The sequence below is a fragment of the Phalangium opilio genome, unplaced genomic scaffold (genome assembly GCF_054372755.1).
Source record: "Phalangium opilio isolate 3A_F unplaced genomic scaffold, DU_Popi_V2 ptg000225l_1, whole genome shotgun sequence".
NCBI classification, from domain to species: Eukaryota; Metazoa; Arthropoda; class Arachnida; order Opiliones; family Phalangiidae; genus Phalangium; species Phalangium opilio.
The window spans coordinates 651,270-666,046 of NW_028324219.1; the positions used below are offsets into that span (position 1 = coordinate 651,270).

Below are 14,777 nucleotides of genomic sequence, written 5' to 3' on the forward strand. Positions count from 1 at the left end.
ACAATCCGGTTAAAACGACGGAAGTGAGGTTCGAACTCGCGCGGGCAGAGCCCAATGGATCAGCAGTCCATCGCCTTAACCACTCGGCCACCCCGTCCTTGATTAAAACTGGTTTAATAATTTCGCCTGAATTTTTGATTAAAACAATCCGGTTAAAACGACGGATTCGAGATTCGAACTCGCGCGGGCAGAGCCCAACGGATTAGCAGTCCATCGCCTTGGCCACCCCGTCCTCGATTAAAACTGGTTAAATCATTTCGACTGAATTTGTGAGTAAAACATCCGGTTAAAACGACGGATTCGAGATTCGAACTCGCGCGGGCAGAGCCCATTGGATTAGCGGTCCATCGCCTTAACCACTCGGCCATTCCTTCATCGATTTAAGAGAGTTTAATCACTTTGACTGCATTTGTGTTCAAAACAAAACGGATAAAACGACGGAGGCGAGATTCGAACTCGCGCGGGCAGAGCCCAACGGATTAGCAGTCCATCGCCTTAACCACTCGGCCACCCCGTCCTCGATTAAAACCGGTTTAATCATTTCGCCTGAATTTTTGATTAAAACAAGCCGGTTAAAACGACGGAGGCGAGATTCGAACTCGCGCGGGCAGAGCCCATTGGATTAGCGGTCCATCGCCTTAACCACTCGGCCATTCCTTCATCGATTTAAGAGAGTTTAATCACTTAAACTGCATTTGTGTTCAAAACAAAACGGATAAAACGACGGAGGCGAGATTCGAACTCGCTCGGGCAGAGCCCAATGGATTAGCAGTCCATCGCCTTAACCACTCGGCCACCCCGTCCTTGAATAAATCTGGTTTAATAATTTTGCCTGAATTTTTGATTAAAACAATCTGGTTAAAACGACGGAGGCGAGATTCGAACTCGCGCGGGCAGAGCCCAACGGATTAGCAGTCCATCGCCTTAACCACTCGGCCACCCCGTCCTCGATTAAAACCGGTTTAATCATTTCGCCTGAATTTTTGATTAAAACAATCCGGTTAAAACGACGGAAGTGAGGTTCGAACTCGCGCGGGCAAAGCCCAAAGGATTAGCGGTCCATCTCCTTAACCACTCGGCCATTTCTTCATCGATTTAAGAGAGTTTAATCACTTTGACTGCATTTGTGTTCAAAACCAAACGGAAAAAACGACGGAGGCGAGATTCGAACTCGCTCGGGCAGAGCCCAATGGATTAGCAGTCCATCGCCTTAACCACTCGGCCACCCCGTCCTTGATTAAATCTGGTTTAATAATTTTGCCTGAATTTTTGATTAAAACAATCTGGTTAAAACGACGGAGGCGAGATTCGAACTCGCGCGGGCAGAGCCCAACGGATTAGCAGTCCATCGCCTTAACCACTCGGCCACCCCGTCCTTGATTAAAACTGGTTTAATAATTTTGCCTGAATTTTTGATTAAAACAATCTGGTTAAAACGACGGAGGCGAGATTCGAACTCGCGCGGGCAGCGCCCAACGGATTAGCAGTCCATCGCCTTAACCACTCGGCCATTCCTTCATCGATTTAAGAGAGTTTAATCACTTAAACTGCATTTCTGTTCAAAACAAAACGGATAAAACGACGGAGGCGAGATTCGAACTCGCTCGGGCAGAGCCCAATGGATTAGCAGTCCATCGCCTTAACCACTCGGCCACCCCGTCCTTGATTAAATCTGGTTTAATAATTTTGCCTGAATTTTTGATTAAAACAATCCGGTTAAAACGACGGAGGCGAGATTCGAACTCGCGCGGGCAGAGCCCAACGGATTAGCAGTCCATCGCCTTAACCACTCGGCCACCCCGTCCTCGATTAAAACCGGTTTAATCATTTCGCCTGAATTTTTGATTAAAACAATCCGGTTAAAACGACGGAAGTGAGGTTCGAACTCGCGCGGGCAAAGCCCAATGGATTAGCAGTCCATCTCCTTAACCACTCGGCCATTCCTTCATCGTTTTAAAAGAGTTTAATCACTTTGACTGCATTTGTGTTCAAAACAAAACGGAAAAAACGACGGAGGCGAGATACGAACTCGCGCGGGCAGAGCCCAATGGCTTAGCAGTCCATCGCCTTAACCACTCGGCCACCCCGTCCTTGATTAAAACTGGTTTAATAATTTTACCTGAATTTTTGATTAAAACAATCTGGTTAAAACGACGGAGGCGAGATTCGAACTCGCGCAGGCAGCGCCCAACGGATTAGCAGTCCATCGCCTTAACCACTCGGCCACACCGTCCTCGATTAAAACCGGTTTAATCATTTCGCCTGAATTTTTGATTAAAACAATCCGGTTAAAACGACGGAAGTGAGGTTCGAACTCGCGCGGCCAAAGCCCAATGGATTAGCGGTCCATCTCCTTAACCACTCGGCCATTCCTTCATCGATTTAAACGAGTTTAATCACTTTGACTGCATTTGTGTTCAAAACAAAACGGATAAAACGACGGAGGCGAGATTCGAACTCGCGCGGGCAGAGCCCAATGGATTAGCAGTCCATCGCCTTAACCACTCGGCCACCCCGTCCTTGATTAAAACTGGTTTAATAATTTCGCCTGAATTTTTGATTAAAACCATCCGGTTAAAACGACGGAAGCGAGATTCGAACTCGCGCGGGCAGAGCCCAACGGATTAGCAGTCCATCGCCTTAACCACTTGGCCACCCCGTCCTCGATTAAAACTGGTTAAATCATTTCGACTGAATTTGTGAGTAAAACATCCGGTTAAAACGACGGATTCGAGATTCGAACTCGCGCGGGATTAGCGGTCCATCGCCTTAACCACTCGGCCATTCCTTCATCGGTTTAAGAGAGTTTAATCACTTTGACTGCATTTGTGTTCAAAACAAAACGGATAAAACGATGGAGGCGAGATTCGAACTCGCTAGGGCAGAGCCCAACGGATTAGCAGTCCATCGCCTTAACCACTCGGCCACCCCGTCCTCGATTAAAACCGGTTTAATCATTTCGCCTGAATTTTTGATTAAAACAATCCGGGTAAAACGACGGAGGCGAGATTCGAACTCGCGCGGGCAGAGCCCAACGGATTAGCAGGCCATCTCCTTAACCACTCGGCCACCCCGTCCTTGATTAAAACTTGTTTAATCTTTTCGCCTGAATTTTTGATTAAAAAAATCCGGTTAAAACGACGGAAGTGAGGTTCGAACTCGCGCGGGCAAAGCCCAATGGATCAGCAGTCCATCGCCTTAACCACTCGGCCATTCCTTCATCGATTTAAACGAGTTTAATCACTTTGACTGCATTTGTGTTCAAAACAAAACGGATAAAACGACGGAGGCGAGATTCGAACTCGCGCGGGCAGAGCCCAATGGATCAGCAGTCCATCGCCTTAACCACTCGGCCACCCCGTCCTTGATTAAAACTGGTTTAATAATTTCGCCTGAATTTTTGATTAAAACCATCCGGTTAAAACGACGGAAGCGAGATTCGAACTCGCGCGGGCAGAGCCCAACGGATTAGCAGTCCATCGCCTTAACCACTTGGCCACCCCGTCCTCGATTAAAACTGGTTAAATCATTTCGACTGAATTTGTGAGTAAAACATCCGGTTAAAACGACGGATTCGAGATTCGAACTCGCGCGGGATTAGCGGTCCATCGCCTTAACCACTCGGCCATTCCTTCATCGGTTTAAGAGAGTTTAATCACTTTGACTGCATTTGTGTTCAAAACAAAACGGATAAAACGATGGAGGCGAGATTCGAACTCGCGCGGGCAGAGCCCAACGGATTAGCAGTCCATCGCCTTAACCACTCGGCCACCCCGTCCTCGATTAAAACCGGTTTAATCATTTCGCCTGAATTTTTGATTAAAACAATCCGGGTAAAACGACGGAGGCGAGATTCGAACTCGCGCGGGCAGAGCCCAACGGATTAGCAGTCCATCTCCTTAACCACTCGGCCACCCCGTCCTTGATTAAAACTTGTTTAATCTTTTCGCCTGAATTTTTGATTAAAACAATCCGGTTAAAACGACGGAAGTGAGGTTCGAACTCGCGCGGGCAGAGCCCAATGGATCAGCAGTCCATCGCCTTAACCACTCGGCCACCCCGTCCTTGATTAAAACTAGTTTAATAATTTCGCCTGAATTTTTGATTAAAACAATCCGGTTAAAACGACGGATTCGAGATTCGAACTCGCGCGGGCAGAGCCCAACGGATTAGCAGTCCATCGCCTTGGCCACCCCGTCCTCGATTAAAACTGGTTAAATCATTTCGACTGAATTTGTGAGTAAAACATCCGGTTAAAACGACGGATTCGAGATTCGAACTCGCGCGGGCAGAGCCCATTGGATTAGCGGTCCATCGCCTTAACCACTCGGCCATTCCTTCATCGATTTAAGAGAGTTTAATCACTTTGACTGCATTTGTGTTCAAAACAAAACGGATAAAACGACGGAGGCGAGATTCGAACTCGCGCGGGCAGAGCCCAACGGATTAGCAGTCCATCGCCTTAACCACTCGGCCACCCCGTCCTCGATTAAAACCGGTTTAATCATTTCGCCTGAATTTTTGATTAAAACAATCCGGTTAAAACGACGGAGGCGAGATTCGAACTCGCGCGGGCAGAGCCCATTGGATTAGCGGTCCATCGCCTTAACCACTCGGCCATTCCTTCATCGATTTAAGAGAGTTTAATCACTTAAACTGCATTTGTGTTCAAAACAAAACGGATAAAACGACGGAGGCGAGATTCGAACTCGCTCGGGCAGAGCCCAATGGATTAGCAGTCCATCGCCTTAACCACTCGGCCACCCCGTCCTTGAATAAATCTGGTTTAATAATTTTGCCTGAATTTTTGATTAAAACAATCTGGTTAAAACGACGGAGGCGAGATTCGAACTCGCGCGGGCAGAGCCCAACGGATTAGCAGTCCATCGCCTTAACCACTCGGCCACCCCGTCCTCGATTAAAACCGGTTTAATCATTTCGCCTGAATTTTTGATTAAAACAATCCGGTTAAAACGACGGAAGTGAGGTTCGAACTCGCGCGGGCAAAGCCCAAAGGATTAGCGGTCCATCTCCTTAACCACTCGGCCATTTCTTCATCGATTTAAGAGAGTTTAATCACTTTGACTGCATTTGTGTTCAAAACCAAACGGAAAAAACGACGGAGGCGAGATTCGAACTCGCTCGGGCAGAGCCCAATGGATTAGCAGTCCATCGCCTTAACCACTCGGCCACCCCGTCCTTGATTAAAACTGGTTTAATAATTTTGCCTGAATTTTTGATTAAAACAATCTGGTTAAAACGACGGAGGCGAGATTCGAACTCGCGCGGGCAGCGCCCAACGGATTAGCAGTCCATCGCCTTAACCACTCGGCCATTCCTTCATCGATTTAAGAGAGTTTAATCACTTAAACTGCATTTCTGTTCAAAACAAAACGGATAAAACGACGGAGGCGAGATTCGAACTCGCTCGGGCAGAGCCCAATGGATTAGCAGTCCATCGCCTTAACCACTCGGCCACCCCGTCCTTGATTAAATCTGGTTTAATAATTTTGCCTGAATTTTTGATTAAAACAATCCGGTTAAAACGACGGAGGCGAGATTCGAACTCGCGCGGGCAGAGCCCAACGGATTAGCAGTCCATCGCCTTAACCACTCGGCCACCCCGTCCTCGATTAAAACCGGTTTAATCATTTCGCCTGAATTTTTGATTAAAACAATCCGGTTAAAACGACGGAAGTGAGGTTCGAACTCGCGCGGGCAAAGCCCAATGGATTAGCAGTCCATCTCCTTAACCACTCGGCCATTCCTTCATCGTTTTAAAAGAGTTTAATCACTTTGACTGCATTTGTGTTCAAAACAAAACGGAAAAAACGACGGAGGCGAGATACGAACTCGCGCGGGCAGAGCCCAATGGCTTAGCAGTCCATCGCCTTAACCACTCGGCCACCCCGTCCTTGATTAAAACTGGTTTAATAATTTTACCTGAATTTTTGATTAAAACAATCTGGTTAAAACGACGGAGGCGAGATTCGAACTCGCGCAGGCAGCGCCCAACGGATTAGCAGTCCATCGCCTTAACCACTCGGCCACACCGTCCTCGATTAAAACCGGTTTAATCATTTCGCCTGAATTTTTGATTAAAACAATCCGGTTAAAACGACGGAAGTGAGGTTCGAACTCGCGCGGCCAAAGCCCAATGGATTAGCGGTCCATCTCCTTAACCACTCGGCCATTCCTTCATCGATTTAAACGAGTTTAATCACTTTGACTGCATTTGTGTTCAAAACAAAACGGATAAAACGACGGAGGCGAGATTCGAACTCGCGCGGGCAGAGCCCAATGGATTAGCAGTCCATCGCCTTAACCACTCGGCCACCCCGTCCTTGATTAAAACTGGTTTAATAATTTCGCCTGAATTTTTGATTAAAACCATCCGGTTAAAACGACGGAAGCGAGATTCGAACTCGCGCGGGCAGAGCCCAACGGATTAGCAGTCCATCGCCTTAACCACTTGGCCACCCCGTCCTCGATTAAAACTGGTTAAATCATTTCGACTGAATTTGTGAGTAAAACATCCGGTTAAAACGACGGATTCGAGATTCGAACTCGCGCGGGATTAGCGGTCCATCGCCTTAACCACTCGGCCATTCCTTCATCGGTTTAAGAGAGTTTAATCACTTTGACTGCATTTGTGTTCAAAACAAAACGGATAAAACGATGGAGGCGAGATTCGAACTCGCTAGGGCAGAGCCCAACGGATTAGCAGTCCATCGCCTTAACCACTCGGCCACCCCGTCCTCGATTAAAACCGGTTTAATCATTTCGCCTGAATTTTTGATTAAAACAATCCGGGTAAAACGACGGAGGCGAGATTCGAACTCGCGCGGGCAGAGCCCAACGGATTAGCAGTCCATCTCCTTAACCACTCGGCCACCCCGTCCTTGATTAAAACTTGTTTAATCTTTTCGCCTGAATTTTTGATTAAAACAATCCGGTTAAAACGACGGAAGTGAGGTTCGAACTCGCGCGGGCAGAGCCCAATGGATCAGCAGTCCATCGCCTTAACCACTCGGCCACCCCGTCCTTGATTAAAACTGGTTTAATAATTTCGCCTGAATTTTTGATTAAAACAATCCGGTTAAAACGACGGATTCGAGATTCGAACTCGCGCGGGCAGAGCCCAACGGATTAGCAGTCCATCGCCTTGGCCACCCCGTCCTCGATTAAAACTGGTTAAATCATTTCGACTGAATTTGTGAGTAAAACATCCGGTTAAAACGACGGATTCGAGATTCGAACTCGCGCGGGCAGAGCCCATTGGATTAGCGGTCCATCGCCTTAACCACTCGGCCATTCGTTCATCGATTTAAGAGAGTTTAATCACTTTGACTGCATTTGTGTTCAAAACAAAACGGATAAAACGACGGAGGCGAGATTCGAACTCGCGCGGGCAGAGCCCAACGGATTAGCAGTCCATCGCCTTAACCACTCGGCCACCCCGTCCTCGATTAAAACTGGTTTAATCATTTCGCCTGAATTTTTGATTAAAACAATCCGGTTAAAACGACGGAGGCGAGATTCGAACTCGCGCGGGCAGAGCCCATTGGATTAGCGGTCCATCGCCTTAACCACTCGGCCATTCCTTCATCGATTTAAGAGAGTTTAATCACTTAAACTGCATTTGTGTTCAAAACAAAACGGATAAAACGACGGAGGCGAGATTCGAACTCGCGCGGGCAGAGCCCAATGGATTAGCAGTCCATCGCCTTAACCACTCAGCCACCCCGTCCTTGGTTAAAACTGGTTTAATAATTTCGCCTGAATTTTTGATTAAAACAATCTGGTTAAAACGATGGAGGCGAGATTCGAACTCGCGCGGGCAGAGCCCAACGGATTAGCAGTCCATCTCCTTAACCACTCGGCCACCCCGTCCTTGATTAAAACTTGCTTAATCTTTTCGCCTGAATTTTTGATTAAAACAATCCGGTTAAAACGACGGAAGTGAGGTTCGAACTCGCGCGGGCAAGGCCCAATGGATTAGCGGTCCATCGCCTTAACCACTCGGCCATTCCTTCATCGATTTAAACGAGTTTAATCACTTTGACTGCATTTGTGTTCAAAACAAAACGGATAAAACGACGGAGGCGAGATTCGAACTCGCTCGGGCAGAGCCCAATGGATTAGCAGTCCATCGCCTTAACCACTCGGCCACCCCGTCCTTGAATAAATCTGGTTTAATAATTTTGCCTGAATTTTTGATTAAAACAATCTGGTTAAAACGACGGAGGCGAGATTCGAACTCGCGCGGGCAGAGCCCAACGGATTAGCAGTCCATCGCCTTAACCCCTCGGCCACCCCGTCCTCGATTAAAACCGGTTTAATCATTTCGCCTGAATTTTTGATTAAAACAATCCGGTTAAAACGACGGAAGTGAGGTTCGAACTCGCGCGGGCAAAGCCCAAAGGATTAGCGGTCCATCTCCTTAACCACTCGGCCATTCCTTCATCGATTTAAGAGAGTTTAATCACTTTGACTGCATTTGTGTTCAAAACCAAACGGAAAAAACGACGGAGGCGAGATTCGAACTCGCTCGGGCAGAGCCCAATGGATTAGCAGTCCATCGCCTTAACCACTCGGCCACCCCGTCCCTGATAAAATCTGGTTTAATAATTTTGCCTGAATTTTTGATTAAAACAATCTGGTTAAAACGACGGAGGCGAGATTCGAACTCGCGCGGGCAGAGCCCAACGGATTAGCAGTCCATCGCCTTAACCACTCGGCCACCCCGTCCTTGATTAAAACTGGTTTAATAATTTTGCCTGAATTTTTGATTAAAACAATCTGGTTAAAACGACGGAGGCGAGATTCGAACTCGCGCGGGCAGCGCCCAACGGATTAGCAGTCCATCGCCTTAACCACTCGGCCATTCCTTCATCGATTTAAGAGAGTTTAATCACTTAAACTGCATTTCTGTTCAAAACAAAACGGATAAAACGACGGAGGCGAGATTCGAACTCGCTCGGGCAGAGCCCAATGGATTAGCAGTCCATCGCCTTAACCACTCGGCCACCCCGTCCTTGATTAAATCTGGTTTAATAATTTTGCCTGAATTTTTGATTAAAACAATCCGGTTAAAACGACGGAGGCGAGATTCGAACTCGCGCGGGCAGAGCCCAACGGATTAGCAGTCCATCGCCTTAACCACTCGGCCACCCCGTCCTCGATTAAAACCGGTTTAATCATTTCGCCTGAATTTTTGATTAAAACAATCCGGTTAAAACGACGGAAGTGAGGTTCGAACTCGCGCGGGCAAAGCCCAATGGATTAGCAGTCCATCTCCTTAACCACTCGGCCATTCCTTCATCGTTTTGAAAGAGTTTAATCACTTTGACTGCATTTGTGTTCAAAACAAAACGGAAAAAACGACGGAGGCGAGATACGAACTCGCGCGGGCAGAGCCCAATGGCTTAGCAGTCCATCGCCTTAACCACTCGGCCACCCCGTCCTTGATTAAAACTGGTTTAATAATTTAACCTGAATTTTTGATTAAAAAAATCTGGTTAAAACGACGGAGGCGAGATTCGAACTCGCGCAGGCAGCGCCCAACGGATTAGCAGTCCATCGCCTTAACCACTCGGCCACACCGTCCTCGATTAAAACCGGTTTAATCATTTCGCCTGAATTTTTGATTAAAACAATCCGGTTAAAACGACGGAAGTGAGGTTCGAACTCGCGCGGCCAAAGCCCAATGGATTAGCGGTCCATCTCCTTAACCACTCGGCCATTCCTTCATCGATTTAAAAGAGTTTAATCACTTTGACTGCATTTGTGTTCAAAACAAAACGGAAAAAACGACGGAGGCGAGATACGAACTCGCGCGGGCAGAGCCCAATGGCTTAGCAGTCCATCGCCTTAACCACTCGGCCACCCCGTCCTTGATTAAAACTGGTTTAATAATTTCGCCTGAATTTTTGATTAAAACAATCTGGTTAAAACGACGGAGGCGAGATTCGAACTCGCGCGGGCAGAGCCCAACGGATTAGCAGTCCATCTCCTTAACCACTCGGCCACCCCGTCCTTGATTAAAACTTGTTTAATCTTTTCGCCTGAATTTTTGATTAAAAAAATCCGGTTAAAACGACGGAAGTGAGGTTCGAACTCGCGCGGGCAAGGCCCAATGGATTAGCGGTCCATCGCCTTAACCACTCGGCCATTCCTTCATCGATTTAAACGAGTTTAATCACTTTGACTGCATTTGTGTTCAAAACAAAACGGATAAAACGACGGAGGCGAGATTCGAACTCGCGCGGGCAGAGCCCAATGGATCAGCAGTCCATCGCCTTAACCACTCGGCCACCCCGTCCTTGATTAAAACTGGTTTAATAATTTCGCCTGAATTTTTGATTAAAACCATCCGGTTAAAACGACGGAAGCGAGATTCGAACTCGCGCGGGCAGAGCCCAACGGATTAGCAGTCCATCGCCTTAACCACTTTGCCACCCCGTCCTCGATTAAAACTGGTTAAATCATTTCGACTGAATTTGTGAGTAAAACATCCGGTTAAAACGACGGATTCGAGATTCGAACTCGCGCGGGATTAGCGGTCCATCGCCTTAACCACTCGGCCATTCCTTCATCGGTTTAAGAGAGTTTAATCACTTTGACTGCATTTGTGTTCAAAACAAAACGGATAAAACCATGGAGGCGAGATTCGAACTCGCGCGGGCAGAGCCCAACGGATTAGCAGTCCATCGCCTTAACCACTCGGCCACCCCGTCCTCGATTAAAACCGGTTTAATCATTTCGCCTGAATTTTTGATTAAAACAATCCGGGTAAAACGACGGAGGCGAGATTCGAACTCGCGCGGGCAGAGCCCAACGGATTAGCAGTCCATCTCCTTAACCACTCGGCCACCCCGTCCTTGATTAAAACTTGTTTAATCTTTTCGCCTGAATTTTTGATTAAAACAATCCGGTTAAAACGACGGAAGTGAGGTTCGAACTCGCGCGGGCAGAGCCCAATGGATCAGCAGTCCATCGCCTTAACCACTCGGCCACCCCGTCCTTGATTAAAACTGGTTTAATAATTTCGCCTGAATTTTTGATTAAAACAATCCGGTTAAAACGACGGATTCGAGATTCGAACTCGCGCGGGCAGAGCCCAACGGATTAGCAGTCCATCGCCTTGGCCACCCCGTCCTCGATTAAAACTGGTTAAATCATTTCGACTGAATTTGTGAGTAAAACATCCGGTTAAAACGACGGATTCGAGATTCGAACTCGCGCGGGCAGAGCCCATTGGATTAGCGGTCCATCGCCTTAACCACTCGGCCATTCGTTCATCGATTTAAGAGAGTTTAATCACTTTGACTGCATTTGTGTTCAAAACAAAACGGATAAAACGACGGAGGCGATATTCGAACTCGCGCGGGCAGAGCCCAACGGATTAGCAGTCCATCGCCTTAACCACTCGGCCACCCCGTCCTCGATTAAAACCGGTTTAATCATTTCGCCTGAATTTTTGATTAAAACAATCCGGTTAAAACGACGGAGGCGAGATTCGAACTCGCGCGGGCAGAGCCCATTGGATTAGCGGTCCATCGCCTTAACCACTCGGCCATTCCTTCATCGATTTAAGAGAGTTTAATCACTTAAACTGCATTTGTGTTCAAAACAAAACGGATAAAACGACGGAGGCGAGATTCGAACTCGCGCGGGCAGAGCCCAATGGATTAGCAGTCCATCGCCTTAACCACTCGGCCACCCCGTCCTTGATTAAAACTGGTTTAATAATTTCGCCTGAATTTTTGATTAAAACAATCTGGTTAAAACGATGGAGGCGAGATTCGAACTCGCGCGGGCAGAGCCCAACGGATTAGCAGTCCATCTCCTTAACCACTCGGCCACCCCGTCCTTGATTAAAACTTGCTTAATCTTTTCGCCTGAATTTTTGATTAAAACAATCTGGTTAAAACGACGGAGGCGAGATTCGAACTCGCGCGGGCAGAGCCGAACGGATTAGCAGTCCATCGCCTTAACCACTCGGCCACCCCGTCCTCGATTAAAACCGGTTTAATCATTTCGCCTGAATTTTTGATTAAAACAATCCGGTTAAAACGACGGAAGTGAGGTTCGAACTCGCGCGGGCAAAGCCCAACGGATTAGCAGTCCATCGCCTTAACCACTCGGCCACCCCGTCCTCGATTTAAGAGAGTTTAATCACTTTGACTGCATTTGTGTTCAAAACCAAACGGAAAAAACGACGGAGGCGAAATTCGAACTCGCTCGGGCAAGCCCAATGGATTAGCACTCCATCTCCTTAACCACTCGGCCATTCCTTCATCCATTTAAAAGAGTTTAATCACTTTGACTGCATTTGTGTTCAAAACAAAACGGAAAAAACGACGGAGGCGAGATACGAACTCGCGCGGGCAGAGCCCAATGGCTTAGCAGTCCATCGCCTTAACCACTCGGCCACCCCGTCCTTGATTAAAACTGGTTTAATAATTTTACCTGAATTTTTGATTAAAACAATCTGGTTAAAACGACGGAGGCGAGATTCGAACTCGCGCAGGCAGCGCCCAAAGGATTAGCAGTCCATTGCCTTAACCACTCGGCCACACCGTCCTCGATTAAAACCGGTTAAATCATTTCGCCTGAATTTTTGATTAAAACAATCCGGTTAAAACGACGGAAGTGAGGTTCGAACTCGCGCGGGCAAGGCCCAATGGATTAGCGGTCCATCGCCTTAACCACTCGGCCATTCCTTCATCGATTTAAACGAGTTTAATCACTTTGACTGCATTTGTGTTCAAAACAAAACGGATAAAACGACGGAGGCGAGATTCGAACTCGCGCGGGCAGAGCCCAATGGATCAGCAGTCCATCGCCTTAACCACTCGGCCACCCCGTCCTTGATTAAAACTGGTTTAATAATTTCGCCTGAATTTTTGATTAAAACCATCCGGTTAAAACGACGGAAGCGAGATTCGAACTCGCGCGGGCAGAGCCCAACGGATTAGCAGTCCATCGCCTTAACCACTTGGCCACCCCGTCCTCGATTAAAACTGGTTAAATCATTTCGACTGAATTTGTGAGTAAAACATCCGGTTAAAACGACGGATTCGAGATTCGAACTCGCGCGGGATTAGCGGTCCATCGCCTTAACCACTCGGCCATTCCTTCATCGGTTTAAGAGAGTTTAATCACTTTGACTGCATTTGTGTTCAAAACAAAACGGATAAAACGACGGAGGCGAGATTCGAACTCGCGCGGGCAGAGCCCAACGGATTAGCAGTCCATCGCCTTAACCACTCGGCCACCCCGTCCTCGATTAAAACCGGTTTAATCATTTCGCCTGAATTTTTGATTAAAACAATCCGGTTAAAACGACGGAGGCGAGATTCGAACTCGCGCGGGCAGAGCCCATTGGATTAGCGGTCCATCGCCTTAACCACTCGGCCATTCCTTCATCGATTTAAGAGAGTTTAATCACTTAAACTGCATTTGTGTTCAAAACAAAATGGATAAAACGACGGAGGCGAGATTCGAACTCGCGCGGGCAGAGCCCAATGGATTAGCAGTCCATCGCCTTAACCACTCGGCCACCCCGTCCTTGATTAAAACTGGTTTAATAATTTCGCCTGAATTTTTGATTAAAACAATCTGGTTAAAACGATGGAGGCGAGATTCGAACTCGCGCGGGCAGAGCCCAACGGATTAGCAGTCCATCTCCTTAACCACTCGGCCACCCCGTCCTTGATTAAAACTGGTTTAATAATTTCGCCTGAATTTTTGATTAAAACCATCCGGTTAAAACGACGGAAGCGAGATTCGAACTCGCGCGGGCAGAGCCCAACGGATTAGCAGTCCATCGCCTTAACCACTTGGCCAGTCCTTCATCGATTGAAAAGAGTTTAATGACTTTGACTGCATTTGTTTTCAAAACAAAACGGATAAAACGACGGAGGCGAGATTCGAACTATCGCGGGCAGAGCCCAACGGATTAGCGGTCCATCGCCTTAACCACTCGGCCATTCCTTCATCGATTTAAGAGAGTTTAATCACTTTGACTGCATTTGTGTTCAAAACAAAACGGATAAAACGACGGAGGCGAGATTCGAACTCGCGCGGGCAGAGCCCAACGGATTAGCAGTCCATCTCCTTAACCACTCGGCCACCCCGTCCTTGATTAAAACTTGTTTAATCTTTTCGCCTAAATTTTTGATTAAAACAATCCGGTTAAAACGACTGAAGTGAGGTTCGAACTCGCGCGGGCAGAGCCCAATGGATCAGCAGTCCATCGCCTTAACCACTCGGCCACCCCATCCTTGATTAAAACTGGTTTAAAAATTTCGCCTGAATTTTTGATTAAAACAATCCGGTTAAAACGACGGAAGCGAGATTCGAACTCGCGCGGGCAGAGCCCAACGGATTAGCAGTCCATCGCCTTAACCACTTGGCCACCCCGTCCTCGATCAAAACTGGTTAAATCATTTCGACTGAATTTTTGAGTAAAACATCCGGTTAAAACGACGGATTCGAGATTCGAACTCGCGCGGGCAGAGAAATTGGATTAGCGGTCCATCGCTTTAACCACTCGGCCATTCCTTCATCGATTTAAGAGAGTTTAATCACTTTGACTGCATTTGTGTTCAAAACAAAACGGATAAAACGACGGAGGCGAGATTCGAACTCGCGCGGGCAGAGCCCAACGGATTAGCAGTCCATCGCCTTAACCACTCGGCCACCCCGTCCTCGATTAAAACTGGTTTAATCATTTCGCCTGAATTTTTGATTAAAACAATCCGGTTATA

The 14,777-nt window shown here is 47.4% G+C and overlaps 85 non-coding genes across 85 annotated transcripts; all 85 read right to left on the bottom strand.

The window, feature by feature from the left end:
• Positions 1–15: 15 nt before the first annotated feature.
• On the bottom strand, positions 16–97 carry TRNAS-GCU (transfer RNA serine (anticodon GCU)). Its single transcript has one exon. It is a non-coding gene; the product is annotated as a tRNA-Ser (tRNA).
• Positions 98–435: 338 nt separating this feature from the next.
• Positions 436–517, bottom strand: TRNAS-GCU (transfer RNA serine (anticodon GCU)). The gene has a single exon. It is a non-coding gene; the product is annotated as a tRNA-Ser (tRNA).
• A 61-nt stretch (positions 518–578) lies between these two features.
• Positions 579–660, bottom strand: TRNAS-GCU (transfer RNA serine (anticodon GCU)). Its single transcript has one exon. It is a non-coding gene; the product is annotated as a tRNA-Ser (tRNA).
• A 61-nt stretch (positions 661–721) lies between these two features.
• TRNAS-GCU (transfer RNA serine (anticodon GCU)) lies at positions 722–803 on the bottom strand. The gene has a single exon. It is a non-coding gene; the product is annotated as a tRNA-Ser (tRNA).
• Positions 804–864: 61 nt separating this feature from the next.
• Positions 865–946, bottom strand: TRNAS-GCU (transfer RNA serine (anticodon GCU)). Its single transcript has one exon. It is a non-coding gene; the product is annotated as a tRNA-Ser (tRNA).
• A 204-nt stretch (positions 947–1,150) lies between these two features.
• On the bottom strand, positions 1,151–1,232 carry TRNAS-GCU (transfer RNA serine (anticodon GCU)). The gene has a single exon. It is a non-coding gene; the product is annotated as a tRNA-Ser (tRNA).
• A 61-nt stretch (positions 1,233–1,293) lies between these two features.
• TRNAS-GCU (transfer RNA serine (anticodon GCU)) lies at positions 1,294–1,375 on the bottom strand. Its single transcript has one exon. It is a non-coding gene; the product is annotated as a tRNA-Ser (tRNA).
• Positions 1,376–1,436: 61 nt separating this feature from the next.
• On the bottom strand, positions 1,437–1,518 carry TRNAS-GCU (transfer RNA serine (anticodon GCU)). Its single transcript has one exon. It is a non-coding gene; the product is annotated as a tRNA-Ser (tRNA).
• Positions 1,519–1,579: 61 nt separating this feature from the next.
• On the bottom strand, positions 1,580–1,661 carry TRNAS-GCU (transfer RNA serine (anticodon GCU)). The gene has a single exon. It is a non-coding gene; the product is annotated as a tRNA-Ser (tRNA).
• A 61-nt stretch (positions 1,662–1,722) lies between these two features.
• On the bottom strand, positions 1,723–1,804 carry TRNAS-GCU (transfer RNA serine (anticodon GCU)). The gene has a single exon. It is a non-coding gene; the product is annotated as a tRNA-Ser (tRNA).
• A 61-nt stretch (positions 1,805–1,865) lies between these two features.
• Positions 1,866–1,947, bottom strand: TRNAS-GCU (transfer RNA serine (anticodon GCU)). The gene has a single exon. It is a non-coding gene; the product is annotated as a tRNA-Ser (tRNA).
• A 61-nt stretch (positions 1,948–2,008) lies between these two features.
• Positions 2,009–2,090, bottom strand: TRNAS-GCU (transfer RNA serine (anticodon GCU)). The gene has a single exon. It is a non-coding gene; the product is annotated as a tRNA-Ser (tRNA).
• A 61-nt stretch (positions 2,091–2,151) lies between these two features.
• TRNAS-GCU (transfer RNA serine (anticodon GCU)) lies at positions 2,152–2,233 on the bottom strand. Its single transcript has one exon. It is a non-coding gene; the product is annotated as a tRNA-Ser (tRNA).
• Positions 2,234–2,294: 61 nt separating this feature from the next.
• TRNAS-GCU (transfer RNA serine (anticodon GCU)) lies at positions 2,295–2,376 on the bottom strand. Its single transcript has one exon. It is a non-coding gene; the product is annotated as a tRNA-Ser (tRNA).
• Positions 2,377–2,437: 61 nt separating this feature from the next.
• TRNAS-GCU (transfer RNA serine (anticodon GCU)) lies at positions 2,438–2,519 on the bottom strand. The gene has a single exon. It is a non-coding gene; the product is annotated as a tRNA-Ser (tRNA).
• A 61-nt stretch (positions 2,520–2,580) lies between these two features.
• Positions 2,581–2,662, bottom strand: TRNAS-GCU (transfer RNA serine (anticodon GCU)). The gene has a single exon. It is a non-coding gene; the product is annotated as a tRNA-Ser (tRNA).
• Positions 2,663–2,852: 190 nt separating this feature from the next.
• Positions 2,853–2,934, bottom strand: TRNAS-GCU (transfer RNA serine (anticodon GCU)). The gene has a single exon. It is a non-coding gene; the product is annotated as a tRNA-Ser (tRNA).
• A 61-nt stretch (positions 2,935–2,995) lies between these two features.
• Positions 2,996–3,077, bottom strand: TRNAS-GCU (transfer RNA serine (anticodon GCU)). The gene has a single exon. It is a non-coding gene; the product is annotated as a tRNA-Ser (tRNA).
• A 61-nt stretch (positions 3,078–3,138) lies between these two features.
• TRNAS-GCU (transfer RNA serine (anticodon GCU)) lies at positions 3,139–3,220 on the bottom strand. The gene has a single exon. It is a non-coding gene; the product is annotated as a tRNA-Ser (tRNA).
• Positions 3,221–3,281: 61 nt separating this feature from the next.
• On the bottom strand, positions 3,282–3,363 carry TRNAS-GCU (transfer RNA serine (anticodon GCU)). The gene has a single exon. It is a non-coding gene; the product is annotated as a tRNA-Ser (tRNA).
• Positions 3,364–3,424: 61 nt separating this feature from the next.
• TRNAS-GCU (transfer RNA serine (anticodon GCU)) lies at positions 3,425–3,506 on the bottom strand. The gene has a single exon. It is a non-coding gene; the product is annotated as a tRNA-Ser (tRNA).
• A 190-nt stretch (positions 3,507–3,696) lies between these two features.
• Positions 3,697–3,778, bottom strand: TRNAS-GCU (transfer RNA serine (anticodon GCU)). The gene has a single exon. It is a non-coding gene; the product is annotated as a tRNA-Ser (tRNA).
• Positions 3,779–3,839: 61 nt separating this feature from the next.
• On the bottom strand, positions 3,840–3,921 carry TRNAS-GCU (transfer RNA serine (anticodon GCU)). Its single transcript has one exon. It is a non-coding gene; the product is annotated as a tRNA-Ser (tRNA).
• Positions 3,922–3,982: 61 nt separating this feature from the next.
• TRNAS-GCU (transfer RNA serine (anticodon GCU)) lies at positions 3,983–4,064 on the bottom strand. The gene has a single exon. It is a non-coding gene; the product is annotated as a tRNA-Ser (tRNA).
• Positions 4,065–4,402: 338 nt separating this feature from the next.
• Positions 4,403–4,484, bottom strand: TRNAS-GCU (transfer RNA serine (anticodon GCU)). Its single transcript has one exon. It is a non-coding gene; the product is annotated as a tRNA-Ser (tRNA).
• A 61-nt stretch (positions 4,485–4,545) lies between these two features.
• On the bottom strand, positions 4,546–4,627 carry TRNAS-GCU (transfer RNA serine (anticodon GCU)). Its single transcript has one exon. It is a non-coding gene; the product is annotated as a tRNA-Ser (tRNA).
• A 61-nt stretch (positions 4,628–4,688) lies between these two features.
• TRNAS-GCU (transfer RNA serine (anticodon GCU)) lies at positions 4,689–4,770 on the bottom strand. Its single transcript has one exon. It is a non-coding gene; the product is annotated as a tRNA-Ser (tRNA).
• Positions 4,771–4,831: 61 nt separating this feature from the next.
• Positions 4,832–4,913, bottom strand: TRNAS-GCU (transfer RNA serine (anticodon GCU)). Its single transcript has one exon. It is a non-coding gene; the product is annotated as a tRNA-Ser (tRNA).
• Positions 4,914–5,117: 204 nt separating this feature from the next.
• TRNAS-GCU (transfer RNA serine (anticodon GCU)) lies at positions 5,118–5,199 on the bottom strand. Its single transcript has one exon. It is a non-coding gene; the product is annotated as a tRNA-Ser (tRNA).
• A 61-nt stretch (positions 5,200–5,260) lies between these two features.
• TRNAS-GCU (transfer RNA serine (anticodon GCU)) lies at positions 5,261–5,342 on the bottom strand. The gene has a single exon. It is a non-coding gene; the product is annotated as a tRNA-Ser (tRNA).
• A 61-nt stretch (positions 5,343–5,403) lies between these two features.
• TRNAS-GCU (transfer RNA serine (anticodon GCU)) lies at positions 5,404–5,485 on the bottom strand. Its single transcript has one exon. It is a non-coding gene; the product is annotated as a tRNA-Ser (tRNA).
• Positions 5,486–5,546: 61 nt separating this feature from the next.
• Positions 5,547–5,628, bottom strand: TRNAS-GCU (transfer RNA serine (anticodon GCU)). Its single transcript has one exon. It is a non-coding gene; the product is annotated as a tRNA-Ser (tRNA).
• A 61-nt stretch (positions 5,629–5,689) lies between these two features.
• TRNAS-GCU (transfer RNA serine (anticodon GCU)) lies at positions 5,690–5,771 on the bottom strand. Its single transcript has one exon. It is a non-coding gene; the product is annotated as a tRNA-Ser (tRNA).
• Positions 5,772–5,832: 61 nt separating this feature from the next.
• Positions 5,833–5,914, bottom strand: TRNAS-GCU (transfer RNA serine (anticodon GCU)). The gene has a single exon. It is a non-coding gene; the product is annotated as a tRNA-Ser (tRNA).
• A 61-nt stretch (positions 5,915–5,975) lies between these two features.
• TRNAS-GCU (transfer RNA serine (anticodon GCU)) lies at positions 5,976–6,057 on the bottom strand. Its single transcript has one exon. It is a non-coding gene; the product is annotated as a tRNA-Ser (tRNA).
• A 61-nt stretch (positions 6,058–6,118) lies between these two features.
• TRNAS-GCU (transfer RNA serine (anticodon GCU)) lies at positions 6,119–6,200 on the bottom strand. The gene has a single exon. It is a non-coding gene; the product is annotated as a tRNA-Ser (tRNA).
• A 61-nt stretch (positions 6,201–6,261) lies between these two features.
• TRNAS-GCU (transfer RNA serine (anticodon GCU)) lies at positions 6,262–6,343 on the bottom strand. Its single transcript has one exon. It is a non-coding gene; the product is annotated as a tRNA-Ser (tRNA).
• A 61-nt stretch (positions 6,344–6,404) lies between these two features.
• Positions 6,405–6,486, bottom strand: TRNAS-GCU (transfer RNA serine (anticodon GCU)). Its single transcript has one exon. It is a non-coding gene; the product is annotated as a tRNA-Ser (tRNA).
• Positions 6,487–6,676: 190 nt separating this feature from the next.
• Positions 6,677–6,758, bottom strand: TRNAS-GCU (transfer RNA serine (anticodon GCU)). Its single transcript has one exon. It is a non-coding gene; the product is annotated as a tRNA-Ser (tRNA).
• A 61-nt stretch (positions 6,759–6,819) lies between these two features.
• TRNAS-GCU (transfer RNA serine (anticodon GCU)) lies at positions 6,820–6,901 on the bottom strand. The gene has a single exon. It is a non-coding gene; the product is annotated as a tRNA-Ser (tRNA).
• Positions 6,902–6,962: 61 nt separating this feature from the next.
• On the bottom strand, positions 6,963–7,044 carry TRNAS-GCU (transfer RNA serine (anticodon GCU)). The gene has a single exon. It is a non-coding gene; the product is annotated as a tRNA-Ser (tRNA).
• A 338-nt stretch (positions 7,045–7,382) lies between these two features.
• TRNAS-GCU (transfer RNA serine (anticodon GCU)) lies at positions 7,383–7,464 on the bottom strand. Its single transcript has one exon. It is a non-coding gene; the product is annotated as a tRNA-Ser (tRNA).
• A 61-nt stretch (positions 7,465–7,525) lies between these two features.
• TRNAS-GCU (transfer RNA serine (anticodon GCU)) lies at positions 7,526–7,607 on the bottom strand. The gene has a single exon. It is a non-coding gene; the product is annotated as a tRNA-Ser (tRNA).
• Positions 7,608–7,668: 61 nt separating this feature from the next.
• Positions 7,669–7,750, bottom strand: TRNAS-GCU (transfer RNA serine (anticodon GCU)). Its single transcript has one exon. It is a non-coding gene; the product is annotated as a tRNA-Ser (tRNA).
• A 61-nt stretch (positions 7,751–7,811) lies between these two features.
• Positions 7,812–7,893, bottom strand: TRNAS-GCU (transfer RNA serine (anticodon GCU)). Its single transcript has one exon. It is a non-coding gene; the product is annotated as a tRNA-Ser (tRNA).
• Positions 7,894–7,954: 61 nt separating this feature from the next.
• Positions 7,955–8,036, bottom strand: TRNAS-GCU (transfer RNA serine (anticodon GCU)). The gene has a single exon. It is a non-coding gene; the product is annotated as a tRNA-Ser (tRNA).
• A 61-nt stretch (positions 8,037–8,097) lies between these two features.
• Positions 8,098–8,179, bottom strand: TRNAS-GCU (transfer RNA serine (anticodon GCU)). Its single transcript has one exon. It is a non-coding gene; the product is annotated as a tRNA-Ser (tRNA).
• Positions 8,180–8,240: 61 nt separating this feature from the next.
• TRNAS-GCU (transfer RNA serine (anticodon GCU)) lies at positions 8,241–8,322 on the bottom strand. The gene has a single exon. It is a non-coding gene; the product is annotated as a tRNA-Ser (tRNA).
• Positions 8,323–8,526: 204 nt separating this feature from the next.
• TRNAS-GCU (transfer RNA serine (anticodon GCU)) lies at positions 8,527–8,608 on the bottom strand. Its single transcript has one exon. It is a non-coding gene; the product is annotated as a tRNA-Ser (tRNA).
• A 61-nt stretch (positions 8,609–8,669) lies between these two features.
• Positions 8,670–8,751, bottom strand: TRNAS-GCU (transfer RNA serine (anticodon GCU)). The gene has a single exon. It is a non-coding gene; the product is annotated as a tRNA-Ser (tRNA).
• Positions 8,752–8,812: 61 nt separating this feature from the next.
• On the bottom strand, positions 8,813–8,894 carry TRNAS-GCU (transfer RNA serine (anticodon GCU)). The gene has a single exon. It is a non-coding gene; the product is annotated as a tRNA-Ser (tRNA).
• Positions 8,895–8,955: 61 nt separating this feature from the next.
• TRNAS-GCU (transfer RNA serine (anticodon GCU)) lies at positions 8,956–9,037 on the bottom strand. The gene has a single exon. It is a non-coding gene; the product is annotated as a tRNA-Ser (tRNA).
• A 61-nt stretch (positions 9,038–9,098) lies between these two features.
• Positions 9,099–9,180, bottom strand: TRNAS-GCU (transfer RNA serine (anticodon GCU)). Its single transcript has one exon. It is a non-coding gene; the product is annotated as a tRNA-Ser (tRNA).
• Positions 9,181–9,241: 61 nt separating this feature from the next.
• TRNAS-GCU (transfer RNA serine (anticodon GCU)) lies at positions 9,242–9,323 on the bottom strand. Its single transcript has one exon. It is a non-coding gene; the product is annotated as a tRNA-Ser (tRNA).
• Positions 9,324–9,384: 61 nt separating this feature from the next.
• On the bottom strand, positions 9,385–9,466 carry TRNAS-GCU (transfer RNA serine (anticodon GCU)). Its single transcript has one exon. It is a non-coding gene; the product is annotated as a tRNA-Ser (tRNA).
• A 61-nt stretch (positions 9,467–9,527) lies between these two features.
• On the bottom strand, positions 9,528–9,609 carry TRNAS-GCU (transfer RNA serine (anticodon GCU)). The gene has a single exon. It is a non-coding gene; the product is annotated as a tRNA-Ser (tRNA).
• Positions 9,610–9,670: 61 nt separating this feature from the next.
• On the bottom strand, positions 9,671–9,752 carry TRNAS-GCU (transfer RNA serine (anticodon GCU)). The gene has a single exon. It is a non-coding gene; the product is annotated as a tRNA-Ser (tRNA).
• A 61-nt stretch (positions 9,753–9,813) lies between these two features.
• Positions 9,814–9,895, bottom strand: TRNAS-GCU (transfer RNA serine (anticodon GCU)). The gene has a single exon. It is a non-coding gene; the product is annotated as a tRNA-Ser (tRNA).
• Positions 9,896–9,956: 61 nt separating this feature from the next.
• TRNAS-GCU (transfer RNA serine (anticodon GCU)) lies at positions 9,957–10,038 on the bottom strand. Its single transcript has one exon. It is a non-coding gene; the product is annotated as a tRNA-Ser (tRNA).
• Positions 10,039–10,099: 61 nt separating this feature from the next.
• TRNAS-GCU (transfer RNA serine (anticodon GCU)) lies at positions 10,100–10,181 on the bottom strand. The gene has a single exon. It is a non-coding gene; the product is annotated as a tRNA-Ser (tRNA).
• Positions 10,182–10,242: 61 nt separating this feature from the next.
• On the bottom strand, positions 10,243–10,324 carry TRNAS-GCU (transfer RNA serine (anticodon GCU)). Its single transcript has one exon. It is a non-coding gene; the product is annotated as a tRNA-Ser (tRNA).
• Positions 10,325–10,385: 61 nt separating this feature from the next.
• Positions 10,386–10,467, bottom strand: TRNAS-GCU (transfer RNA serine (anticodon GCU)). The gene has a single exon. It is a non-coding gene; the product is annotated as a tRNA-Ser (tRNA).
• A 190-nt stretch (positions 10,468–10,657) lies between these two features.
• TRNAS-GCU (transfer RNA serine (anticodon GCU)) lies at positions 10,658–10,739 on the bottom strand. Its single transcript has one exon. It is a non-coding gene; the product is annotated as a tRNA-Ser (tRNA).
• A 61-nt stretch (positions 10,740–10,800) lies between these two features.
• Positions 10,801–10,882, bottom strand: TRNAS-GCU (transfer RNA serine (anticodon GCU)). Its single transcript has one exon. It is a non-coding gene; the product is annotated as a tRNA-Ser (tRNA).
• Positions 10,883–10,943: 61 nt separating this feature from the next.
• TRNAS-GCU (transfer RNA serine (anticodon GCU)) lies at positions 10,944–11,025 on the bottom strand. The gene has a single exon. It is a non-coding gene; the product is annotated as a tRNA-Ser (tRNA).
• A 338-nt stretch (positions 11,026–11,363) lies between these two features.
• On the bottom strand, positions 11,364–11,445 carry TRNAS-GCU (transfer RNA serine (anticodon GCU)). Its single transcript has one exon. It is a non-coding gene; the product is annotated as a tRNA-Ser (tRNA).
• Positions 11,446–11,506: 61 nt separating this feature from the next.
• Positions 11,507–11,588, bottom strand: TRNAS-GCU (transfer RNA serine (anticodon GCU)). Its single transcript has one exon. It is a non-coding gene; the product is annotated as a tRNA-Ser (tRNA).
• A 61-nt stretch (positions 11,589–11,649) lies between these two features.
• TRNAS-GCU (transfer RNA serine (anticodon GCU)) lies at positions 11,650–11,731 on the bottom strand. The gene has a single exon. It is a non-coding gene; the product is annotated as a tRNA-Ser (tRNA).
• Positions 11,732–11,792: 61 nt separating this feature from the next.
• TRNAS-GCU (transfer RNA serine (anticodon GCU)) lies at positions 11,793–11,874 on the bottom strand. Its single transcript has one exon. It is a non-coding gene; the product is annotated as a tRNA-Ser (tRNA).
• Positions 11,875–11,935: 61 nt separating this feature from the next.
• On the bottom strand, positions 11,936–12,017 carry TRNAS-GCU (transfer RNA serine (anticodon GCU)). Its single transcript has one exon. It is a non-coding gene; the product is annotated as a tRNA-Ser (tRNA).
• A 61-nt stretch (positions 12,018–12,078) lies between these two features.
• TRNAS-GCU (transfer RNA serine (anticodon GCU)) lies at positions 12,079–12,160 on the bottom strand. The gene has a single exon. It is a non-coding gene; the product is annotated as a tRNA-Ser (tRNA).
• Positions 12,161–12,363: 203 nt separating this feature from the next.
• On the bottom strand, positions 12,364–12,445 carry TRNAS-GCU (transfer RNA serine (anticodon GCU)). Its single transcript has one exon. It is a non-coding gene; the product is annotated as a tRNA-Ser (tRNA).
• A 61-nt stretch (positions 12,446–12,506) lies between these two features.
• On the bottom strand, positions 12,507–12,588 carry TRNAS-GCU (transfer RNA serine (anticodon GCU)). The gene has a single exon. It is a non-coding gene; the product is annotated as a tRNA-Ser (tRNA).
• A 61-nt stretch (positions 12,589–12,649) lies between these two features.
• Positions 12,650–12,731, bottom strand: TRNAS-GCU (transfer RNA serine (anticodon GCU)). Its single transcript has one exon. It is a non-coding gene; the product is annotated as a tRNA-Ser (tRNA).
• Positions 12,732–12,792: 61 nt separating this feature from the next.
• TRNAS-GCU (transfer RNA serine (anticodon GCU)) lies at positions 12,793–12,874 on the bottom strand. Its single transcript has one exon. It is a non-coding gene; the product is annotated as a tRNA-Ser (tRNA).
• Positions 12,875–12,935: 61 nt separating this feature from the next.
• TRNAS-GCU (transfer RNA serine (anticodon GCU)) lies at positions 12,936–13,017 on the bottom strand. The gene has a single exon. It is a non-coding gene; the product is annotated as a tRNA-Ser (tRNA).
• A 190-nt stretch (positions 13,018–13,207) lies between these two features.
• On the bottom strand, positions 13,208–13,289 carry TRNAS-GCU (transfer RNA serine (anticodon GCU)). The gene has a single exon. It is a non-coding gene; the product is annotated as a tRNA-Ser (tRNA).
• Positions 13,290–13,350: 61 nt separating this feature from the next.
• TRNAS-GCU (transfer RNA serine (anticodon GCU)) lies at positions 13,351–13,432 on the bottom strand. Its single transcript has one exon. It is a non-coding gene; the product is annotated as a tRNA-Ser (tRNA).
• A 61-nt stretch (positions 13,433–13,493) lies between these two features.
• On the bottom strand, positions 13,494–13,575 carry TRNAS-GCU (transfer RNA serine (anticodon GCU)). Its single transcript has one exon. It is a non-coding gene; the product is annotated as a tRNA-Ser (tRNA).
• A 61-nt stretch (positions 13,576–13,636) lies between these two features.
• TRNAS-GCU (transfer RNA serine (anticodon GCU)) lies at positions 13,637–13,718 on the bottom strand. Its single transcript has one exon. It is a non-coding gene; the product is annotated as a tRNA-Ser (tRNA).
• Positions 13,719–13,779: 61 nt separating this feature from the next.
• Positions 13,780–13,861, bottom strand: TRNAS-GCU (transfer RNA serine (anticodon GCU)). Its single transcript has one exon. It is a non-coding gene; the product is annotated as a tRNA-Ser (tRNA).
• Positions 13,862–14,065: 204 nt separating this feature from the next.
• TRNAS-GCU (transfer RNA serine (anticodon GCU)) lies at positions 14,066–14,147 on the bottom strand. Its single transcript has one exon. It is a non-coding gene; the product is annotated as a tRNA-Ser (tRNA).
• Positions 14,148–14,208: 61 nt separating this feature from the next.
• On the bottom strand, positions 14,209–14,290 carry TRNAS-GCU (transfer RNA serine (anticodon GCU)). The gene has a single exon. It is a non-coding gene; the product is annotated as a tRNA-Ser (tRNA).
• Positions 14,291–14,351: 61 nt separating this feature from the next.
• Positions 14,352–14,433, bottom strand: TRNAS-GCU (transfer RNA serine (anticodon GCU)). The gene has a single exon. It is a non-coding gene; the product is annotated as a tRNA-Ser (tRNA).
• Positions 14,434–14,635: 202 nt separating this feature from the next.
• TRNAS-GCU (transfer RNA serine (anticodon GCU)) lies at positions 14,636–14,717 on the bottom strand. Its single transcript has one exon. It is a non-coding gene; the product is annotated as a tRNA-Ser (tRNA).
• Positions 14,718–14,777: the final 60 nt, after the last annotated feature.